The sequence below is a fragment of the Symphodus melops genome (genome assembly GCF_947650265.1).
Source record: "Symphodus melops genome assembly, chromosome: 13".
NCBI lineage: Eukaryota > Metazoa > Chordata > Actinopteri > Labriformes > Labridae > Symphodus > Symphodus melops.
In genome coordinates, this window is record NC_136703.1 from 9,488,394 (window position 1) to 9,499,313 (window position 10,920).

Below are 10,920 nucleotides of genomic sequence, written 5' to 3' on the forward strand. Positions count from 1 at the left end.
CCCCTGTTTGCCTACGTGGATGTGAGACTGAAACAGATCAAAGGTAATCACAGACCCTTCGGAGGCATGTCAGTTATAACTGTGGGAGACTTTTATCAGCTACCACCAGTACGACAGCCCAAACCACTTTGCGTGTATGACCCATCTGAGATTGACCTGTGGCAGGAAAACTTTGAGAAGATCACTCTGACAGAGATCATGCGACAGAAGGACGACGTTGTCTTTGCAGAGATGTTGAACAGGATCCGTGTGAAGGGAAAAACAGAACAGCTTTCTGTAGCAGACAGAGCTTTGCTGTCACGGACTGTGACTCGATCAGAACTTTGTCCAACTGATGTCCTGCACATTTTTGCCACCAATAAACAAGTAGACGCACACAACTCTACAACTTTGTCCCTGCTCCATTCTCATGTTACCACCATTGATGCAGATGACTTTAAAAAGGACCCACACACTGGACAGATGACACGACAAGGTGTACCATCGAAAGGAGGCCGAAATGATTTGCCAGACACACTGACTGTTGCTGAAGGTGCTCGAGTCATGCTCACAAGAAACATAGAAGTTTGTGAAGGTTTGGTGAACGGATCATTTGCTACACTAGGCAGAGTTGTATTCACTGAACAACATGGCTGTACTCATGTCACTAGGCTTGGCCTCAAGATGGATGATGAAACAGCTGGCAGGAGTTATCGTAACAGAGCAGGAGATGATGGTCTGGTGTACATAGAGAGATCGGAGGAGAGTCTGAAACAAAAAGGAGTGGTGCGTAGACAGTTTCCTTTGAAACTTGCTTTTGCATGTACAATACACAAGGTGCAAGGAATGACCAGGGAATCGGCTGTCGTTTCGCTGAAACACATTTTTGAACCAGGCATGGCGTATGTCGCTATCAGTAGAGTGACCTCTCTCACAGGACTGTACATGCTCGACTTGGATGAGAATAAAATCTATGCAAACCAACAAGTCAATGCAGCCTTAGAAGCCATGAGACAAGTCAACTTGGACCATGTGATGCCACTTTATCAGATTCAACAGACACTGAGCAGACATGACACTGTCACCATTGTTCACCACAACACAGAAGGATTGCCATGTCATGTCAATGATATCAAGAGCCATCATGAACTGTGTCTTGCTGATGTTTTGTGTCTTACAGAAACCCACCTACAAGGTTCCTCAGTTGCAGACAGTCTCCTTTTAGAGGGCTACAGGATGTTCACACGCAACAGACACGTGTCATATGCAAATGTGCCAGAAATTGCCAGCAGAGCGTGTGGTGGAGTTGCCGTTTATGTAAAGAACCACTTGCAGGCCCATGAAAAACGGTACATAAATAATGTAACTGACCTTGAGTTTGTGGCTTTGAAGGTTGAAGCTCCGGTGAGGGCACTGATTGCTGCCGTGTACAGACCTCCCAACTACAGCGTTGCATCATTTCTGACAAACCTGGGGTGTCTTTTGGACTCACTGGAGATCATGGACTGCCATCCCATCATTGTCTGTGGCGATTTCAACGAGAACCTGCTATCGAACACCAAGAAGCCGATTCTGGAGCTCTTTCAGTCCAAGGGATATGCTCAACTGATCACCGCTGCCACAACAGATAAAGGTACCCTCCTGGACCCCATTTTTATCTCACGACCACAGCAATGTCTCCACTCGGGTGTCATGCAGAGCTATTACAGTTACCACAACCCTGTTTACTGTGCAGTTTCCTCAAACAGCTCATGAAAGAATTCAGATTGATGATTTTTTAAGGACAATTTAACCGTTTTGATTAAACTTGTAACTCTTAAGAGTAAAAGATCATTTTTTCTAAAAACAGTTTGATTTTAAAGAATACGTTTTTAAAATGTGTAAATATGTAAATATCACATAGACTATGTAAACAGAAAACAATGTGAATAATTGGACTGACTAGTATTTTGCAGAAAGAGGAAGCTCTGCGGTCTGGCTAAACACCTCGCCAGGCTGCCTCAGTCTCAGTAAGACTGGGGGGGAGGGTGAGTGGACCAGAGTATTCCTCCTCAACTGGAAATCATTGTCGTTGATGGATTGGAAATCATTGTCATCATCATAATCTCCTGAGAACAATCATGCTGCTGGACGTGTCTCTATGGTAATAACAAATCTGTATATTCTTCCAGGCTTAAAGACTCAGGTAAGACAAATGTTTTTGCAGATTACATGTTAGAGCATTAGTTGATAAGTATGAAATGTGTTTGGGTAAAAGTTATAGTATAAGTTATTATTATGTCAACTTTTTACAGAACTCTCTTTTGGCCTGTGCATTTATCAAGTTAATGTCAAGTCAAGTCAACTTGATTCAAATTGACTTGACATTAAGGGCTGGTGGGTGAGGATTGATAAATGCACAGGCCAAAACTCTTATTAGATGTATAGATAGCTGTAAGTTTAACTTTACTACTCATAGCTTCCAGCTGAAACCCCCAAAAAGTTTATTTCCACCCAATTTTCTTTGACAACTTTTTAGCGAGGTGGGTGGCCTTGCAGATACTATAGCCTTTGTAAGTTTCTTTTTCTTCTCCTGGAGGTCGACAGTTCTTTCATATGCTCAGCCCTCCATAGACAGCCCCACAAATCCCTACTTCTTCAATCTGAACCTCCGAGCGGACTAATTCAAACCTTTAACCCAAAAAAACAGGTTGACTTTTTATATTTTTAGGTTTATCTAGTCTGGGGTTTCAGCTGGTTAGTGTATAAGAGGTTTTCACATGTTTTTACTTTGCGTTGGGCTAATCTGACCCCTGTTAAACAACAATCTTATAAAGTTATAATAAAGTTATAGCTATAAAGTCATGGCTTAGTTAAATGAGCCTGTCAACTGATTTGATTGGTAGATAATGTTGTCTTGTTTGTCTTCTAAATGAAATTCACAAATGTCAAGGAAATGTCCTTTTTTTATTAACCCTTCAAGGAAAACCTTAGCATTTGAGTAAGTCTTGGTTATCTGAGCTAAATGTTGGGTTAAAAAAACAACGACAGAAATGATTGTTGTTCTAACTGTCAGTCCAGGACTATGGAGCCTAGGAATGATCTAACAGGGGTATTAGCCCATAGCTGTAAGCACATTGTGAAAAGCCTGTGATGGTAAAACTAAACAATATAGCAAACATTAGTTATTGACATTATTTTATTAATCAAAAATAAGAAGTATGTATATAGGAACATCTTAAGTCAAATGATTGTAGTTGACAAATTTGTCCCTCATCTATATTCTTGAGCCTTGACCTATTTATTTATTTATTTTATTTTATAAGTCATTTAGTCACCACACATTTTTGTTTTAAAAGAATTCTGTTTTTGCTTTTTATTTCATTTTTTTAACCTTTTGAAGTTTGTATATGTATGAGTGTATTCTTTAGCTCATGTTTTCATTTGTTTTCCTACGTTCAAAGTGGTTTGAATCATCACATTTACCCTGGTTTTCAATTGAAAGCTAGTTTTAATAGAGGAATATGTAACCCTGACACCTAAAATCACACAGATATCACATTGCATACCAAATTCAAAACATTGGCGAGAGCAGTCTACCCCCGCACCCCTCCTCCTGTACACACGGGTTGCCATGTCTGCTGAGCGGGCTGATTTTAAGCCAGCACTATCAGCCCTCATCAACTACAAGGAAGCAACTCGCAACGCGAGGATGCATCAGCTCCGTCAGCTTAAAGAAAGTTTACACGCTGGTCGTCACTGTTGGAGAATCTCTCAACAACCAGCAGGGGCCGAGGCTGAAGCAGAAAGGATGCAGCAGAATCAACAGTGGTCCCTCCTCCCTAAAAACAACGCATGTCCAGTGGCCGAGTGTCTCCACAACAGATCACAAGGTAATATTTCTCAATTCTAATGTATTATTTCCTTTTGTTGTTTAATTGTGTGCATTTATTTATCTGTCAGGTGTATTGTTGTTGCTGTTGACTTAAACAACTCTAAATATCATTTGTTGTCTTCCTTCAGGTCTTCATCCAAAGTGCTTCAACCAGTATGAAGTGAAGACAAAGAGAATTGCACTGAGATCATGACATGTCAAGGAAGCACATTTCATTCAGTTTCTCTATGTGCAACGGCTACTGGTCACAAATGCGTTTATCTGCACTAAGGTATTTATTTTTTGTGTATCATGCAACTTTTAATCGTGTTTTGTATCATTAGATTTTTACAACAACCTTCTGCTTCCTTTGTCAGAACTGGCTCCGCGTCACGATCTGTGAATCCATCATGTATCCATTGTAGCTCAGCAGAGTCTAATTGTGCAACAGTGACACAAGCTGCGGATCTATCATCACTCTCAGACTGAAGGTTCCTCATCACTGCAGCGTCAGGCTTTGTTCAAAAGGTAAACAATCTATCAGGAGAAAATGATGACAAACTTGAACAAACTAATTAGGAAATTAACTTTCTGACTGTTTTTTCTTCTATTTAAGGCTCTGCTCCTCGTCTTCACCTCTGTCAATACTGTGATGTTGTCCTTACACCAGACACTGACCAAAGAACTGCAAGCAACATTTCTACAGTCAACAGACAAGTTAAAAGGTCAAACATTTCAGAACTTTACACCTCCACTCATAAACTGACATTTTGATTTATTTATTTTTTCTTTAAATGAAAGATTGACAAATTACCATTTACAGAACACTGGTGTGAAGAAATGACTGCTTCTCTTGATAAGACAAACCAATTTGAACTTTTTTTTAGTATTGCTATTTTTTATTTTTTTTATTTTCATGCCTACTCTCCCTCTCATCATTCATCTGTTTTCTATTCAGAAGACTATTAACACAGATGAAGGGAATAACACGTTTGTTCATTTGCTAAATGCATCTGAAGTAAATGAAGTCTGTGGGTGGAGTCAGTAGAAGACTTCTTTGAGGCTTGTAAACACAATATTAAATCTGGGCCCCTCCTCTACCTTTAAGCTGAAAGAACAGACTGACCAGTGGGAATACTGTAGTACATTTAAAGAAAATGAAAACCGGATTTAGGGATGACAGTGCATAAATACAAATACTTAGCAGCACTAAAAATTGTATTATTTTGCAGTATGAATGTATGGCTTGTTTTAGGTAACTTATTTATCCCATCATTGTGGTGTGATGTACATTAAGAAAAAACAGGACTCTACCTTTAACCTGAAGGAACAGGCTGATTCAGGGTTTTTTTAATGTTTTTATTATTATTTAGTCTAGGGTTTCAGCTGGTTAGTGTAAAGGTTTTCCCATGTTTTTACTTAGCCTAACCTGATCCCTGTTAAACCGTGGTCTGATAAAGTCATATTTAAAACAACTTTTAATTTTAAAGACTGCATGTCTGCAACACATGGTTTAGTTCAATGAACTAAGTATTCCCTTGTTTCATTAAACACTGACCAACAAACAGTGCCTTAGTTTTATTTAGTGTTGTGTTTATGTTTTTACATCATTATTTTTTGTGAATCTTATTAGTGCTTATTTGATTTTTATTTGATTTCATTTATTTTATTGTCATGTCTCATCATTCATATGTTCTCAAATCAGAAGACTAATTGATATATTCTTCATCATTTTCTACATTTTTGTATTAATTTATATTTTTATTTATATTGTTCTTTTCATTTATTTGTTAATAATCATTCATTTAAGATTACATTGGACGTGAAATATTAATCTATACAATATCACATATCTGTATCGTTCTATTATTGCTGTATTTATACAACTTGTTTATGATTGCACCTCTTGCTAAATGCCAATATTGAGCTATCCTGTATCATGTCTTCCTATGTTTATTAGTTTTATTGTACTATGTTTTTAGATTACATTTCCATCACCTTTCTATATGAATATATTACAAATTATTTGGTTTTCATTCCCTCTTTTTTTCATTTTAGAAAAATGTTTTGTTTAGCTGTTTTACTTACAGAAAAGCTTTATTATTTTTGTTTTGTTTTTAATTTCAGAAAAGCATTATTGTTTGTTTGTTTTTCTTTTCTCTTGTTAAATGAAACAAAATGAAGTAATCTAGCAGTTTTCATTTCATATTGACCAAATACAGACCATTTTGTGGACACAGCAACATTATTACTTGTGTTATTATCGTATTACACTATTACAAATATTATACTGCTTCATATACATACTTCATCTTCTGCCGTTCTGCATGATACGCAAAAACTCCACTTTCTCTGGCAATTTTTACGTTTATACATGTTCAACACAAATAAATTACTTTGTCTTGTACCTAAATTTTTCCTGTGCGTATTCTACTTTTTCTTCAACATTCAGCAGTATTTTACTTCTCACTCTGTCTCTCTCACACACACATGCATGTAAGCACATCTTAACGTGGTGCTGTCCGTGGTGCTGCAAGTCGGTAAACTTTAAAGCACTTTTCAGCACCTGCCCTATGGTGAAGCAGGTCACTTGTTAGCTGAGTAAATGAAAGCATGGGTACTGAGCTTCAAAGCGGCAGGTAGTCCAAAAAACTATCCATCTGTTATGGATATGTTATATATCTGTCATGTTATATATCTGTTAAGATTCACCGATTCATTTGGAAACTGATCTCTCTTGACCAAGTTTTTACATCTCTGTGGTTCCCACATTTCTTGGATTCCAGACATAAAAATCAGCCACCAACTCTTCATTTAACCCCTTACAATTGGCACTCAATAGGGAGACATTTTCCACCTTTTTCTCACTGTCTTAGCTGCCAGCTGACTGCAGTTACTCTTGATTGCAGTTACACACAAACACCCACACTCCCACAAACGCAAACACATGCATTGAACTTTATACTGTAAATGCTTTGCTTTCTCATTTACTTCTTGATTCTTCTGCTTTATCTACATTTTCTGCTTCCACTTCTTTTACGACATGTTCTCCTTCTATCACTATTTCTTGTTCTCCTACAGATACTTTTACTTTCTTCTTTCTTGTTCTACTTTTACTACTGTTTTTTCTGCTATTTCCTCTTCTTCTACTTCTTGTTCTTCTGCTTTTACTTATTTTTTCTGCTTCCACTTATTCTTTTACTACATTTTCTCTTTCTACCACTATTTCTTGTTCTTGTACAGATACTTTCACTATCTTCTACTTCTTGTTCTCCTTTTACGGCTGTTTTTCTTCTTCCACTTTTCTTCTGCTATTTCCTCTTCTTCTACTTCTTCCACTTTATCTTCATCTTCTGCTAATTCTGCTCTACTTCTGCTAATTCTTCTTCATTCAGCAGTGTTTCCGCAACATTTCAGCTAGAAGCATTGACACGCATTTTCCGCAGGGAAATGCAAATTTTCTAGTTATTAGTGTGAATGCTCAAGCATTCACACTATTGTTATCCAAATCTTTATTAGTGTGAATGCTTGAAAGCATTCACACTATTGTTATCCAGTTCTTTATTAGTGTGAATGCTTCAAAGCATTCACACTATTGTTATCCAGTTCTTTATTATTAGTGTGAATGCTTCAAGCATTCACACTATTGTTATCCAGTTCTTTATTATTATTATTAGTGTGAATGCTTGAAAGCATTCACACTATTGTTATCCAAATCTTTATTATTAGTGTGAATGCTTGAAAGCATTCACACTATTGTTATCCAAATCTTTATTAGTGTGAATGCTTGAAAGCATTCACACTATTGTTATCCAAATCTTTATTAGTGTGAATGCTCAAGCATTCACACTATTGTTATCCAAATCTTTATTATTATTATTCCACTTCCGTACGTTTTTTGCTTCGCTTCTACTCTTCAACCGTTTGTGCTACTTACACCGTTCAACTTTTATACTGTTCTGCTTCTTCTGGACAGGTGTGCTATATCTTTTCACGTTTTTACTACTTTTACTTTTTAAGTTATTTCACTTTTTCCACAAATTTTCAAAAAAAATTTCCCCATTGAAATGAATGGGATTTTTTTCCACTGTTTCACCTTCTTCTCAGCCTTATAACTTTTGCTGTGTTCCACGTAGAGACTTCATTTTTACTTTAAAACGTTCACACGTTTCTCCACTACTTTTACTACATTTACATTGTTTTGCTATCTTTTATACTTTTTAAACTATACTTCCAACTGTTTTGTGATGTTTTTTGCTGTCTTCCCCGTTTTTGAATGGGTGTCTATGTGGTGGAATGTTCAGAGCTAGAGTGCGTGACATCATCGTTAGAGTGTGGCAGAGTTGGGAGATGGGTTCAAAATCTCCCGAACAAATTGCTCTAGCGACCACAATTTTCACACCACATGACTAAATTTACCCTCAAAACGTAGGAAAACTTGTCCTCTCGCTCACATTAGGATTTCAGGACAAACGGAGCAACGGTTTGGACACTGTGAGCTTCAAAGCGGCAGGTGGTCCAAAAAACTCTCCATCTGCGATAATGTTAAGATTCTCCGATTCATTTGGAAACAGATCTCTCTTGACCAAGTTTTTACATCGCTGTGGTTCCCACATTTCTTGGATCCCAGACATAAAAATTACATCAACGCGTTCAGCTACCTCTCCTCTTGCTCATAAAATCATCATTCAGCCACCAACTCTTCATTTTACCCCTGAAAGTCTGCACTGAATAGGGAGATGTTTTCCCCGTTTTCTCAGTCTAAGCTGCCAGCTGAGTGCTGTTACTCTTGGTTGCAGTTACACACAAACACCCACACCACCACACACGCACACACATGCATTGAACTTCATACTGTAAATGGTCGACTTTTGCTTCAACTTCCTGTTCTTCTGCTTTTACTTCTTTTTCTGCGTACATGTCTTCTTTTACTACATTTTCTTATTCTGTCACTATTTCTTGTTCTCCTACAGATACTTTTACTTCTTCTGCGTCTTGTTTTAGTTTTGCTACTGTCGTTTTCTGCTATTTCCTCTTCTTCTGCTTCTTGTATTTCTGCTTTTACTACATCTTCTATTAATATTTCTTGTTCTTCTGCAGATACTTTTACTTCTTCTGCTTCTTGTTCTAGTTTTGCTAATGTCGTTTTCTGCTATTTCCTCTTCTTCTGCTTCTTGTATTTCTGCTTTTTCTACATCTTCTATTACTATTTCTTGTTCTTCTGAAGATACTTTTACTTCTTCTGCTTCTTGTTGTACTTTTACTAATGTTTGTCTTCTTCTACTTTTCTTCTGCTATTTCCTCTTCTTCCACTTTTTCTTCATCTTCTGCTAGTTCTTCTTCATTCAGCAGTGTTTCTGCAACATTTCAGCAGGAAGCATTCACACGCATTTTCCGCAGGGAAATGCAAATTTTCTAGTTATTATTATTATTCCACTTCCGTGCGTTTTTCGCTGCTCTTCTACTCTTCAACCGTTTGTGCTACTTTCACCGTTCAACTATCATACTGTTCAGCTTTTTCTGCTCATTATGGCTATATCTTTTCACGTTTTTACTACTTTTACTTTTTAAGTTATTTCACTTTTTTCACAAATTTTCACTATTTTTTTCCCCATTGAAATGAATGGGATTTTTTTCCACTTTTCAACCTTTTTCTCAGCCTTATAACTTTTGCTGTGTTCCACGTAGAGACTTCATTTTTACTTTAAAACGTTCACACGTTTCTCCACTACTTTTACTACATTTACATTGTTTTGCTATCTTTTATACTTTTTAAACTATACTTCCAACTGTTTTGTGATGTTTTTTGCTGTCTTCCACGTTTTTGAATGGGTGTGTATGTGGTGGAATGTTCAGAGCTAGAGTGCGTGACATCATCGCGAGAGTGCGGCAGAGTTGTGAGATTATTTCAAAATCTCCCGAACAAATTGCTCTAGCGACCACAATTTTCACACCACATGACTAAATTTACCCTCAAAACGTAGGAAAACTTGTCCTCTCGCTCACATTAAGATTTCAGGACAAACGGAGCTACGGTTTGGACACTGTGACCTTCAATGCGGCAGGTGGTCCAAAAAACTCTCCATCTGCGATAATGTTAAAAGAAACGAAAAATGTCAAATGAAAGAAAAATTGACTAAGTTTTTAAATCGCTGTAGTTCCAACATTTCTTGGATGCCAGACATAAAAATTACATCAACGCTTTCAGCTATCTCTGCTCGTGCTCATAAAATCATCATTCAGCCGCGAACTCTTCATTTTACCCCTTAAAATGAGCACTGAATAGGGAGATGTTCCCCCATTTTCTCAGTCGAAGCTGCCAGCTGAATGCAGTTGCTCTTGATTGCACTTACACACAAACACCCTCCCCTCCACATACGCACACACATGCATTGAACTTTGTACTGTAAATGCTTTGTGGCTCAGTTGGTAGAGTTGTCGCCCCTCAATCGGAAGGTTGAAGGTTCGATCCCCAGCTCCTGCGAGCAACATGTCCAATGTTCTTCTGCAGATACTTTTGCTTCTTGTTTTAGTTTTGCTACAGTCTTTTTCTGCTATTTCCTCTTCTTCTGCTTTTTGTATTTCTGCTTTTGCAACATCTTCTATTACTATTTCTTTTTCTTCTGCAGATACTTTTACTTCTTCTGTTTCTTGTTTTAGTTTTGCTACTGTCTTTTTCTGCTATTTCCTCTTCTTCTGCTTCTTGTATTTCTGCTTTTGCTACATCTTCTTCTATTACTATTTCTTTTTCTTCTGCAAATAACTTCTTCTGCTTCTTGTTTTAGTTTTGCTGTCTTTTCTGATATTTCCTCTTCTTCTGCTTCTTGTATTTCTGCTTTTAATACATCTTCTTCCATTACTATTTCTTGTTCTTCTGCAGATAATTTAACTTCTTCAGCTTATTGTTGTACTTTTACTACTGTTTGTCTTCTACTTTTCTTCTGCTATATCCTCTTCTTCTACCTCTTGTTCTTCTGCTTTTACTTCTTTTACTATATTTTCTTCCATCACTATTTCTTGTTCTTGTACAGATACTTTCACTTTCTTCTACTTCCTTTTCTCCTTTTACTACTGTTTTTCTTCTTCCA

General features: G+C 37.2%; 2 long non-coding RNA genes across 2 annotated transcripts; one reads left to right on the forward strand and one right to left on the reverse strand.

Moving 5' to 3' along the window:
* Positions 1-4,273: 4,273 nt before the first annotated feature.
* On the forward strand, positions 4,274-6,239 carry LOC306834442. The gene is made up of 2 exons (XR_013780496.1): positions 4,274-4,360; positions 4,449-6,239. It is a non-coding gene; the product is annotated as an uncharacterized lncRNA (long non-coding RNA).
* LOC306834443 lies at positions 4,750-6,622 on the reverse strand. Its single transcript, XR_013780497.1, has 2 exons — positions 4,971-6,622; positions 4,750-4,924 (listed from the first exon to the last, which is right to left on the reverse strand). It is a non-coding gene; the product is annotated as an uncharacterized lncRNA (long non-coding RNA).
* Positions 6,623-10,920: the final 4,298 nt, after the last annotated feature.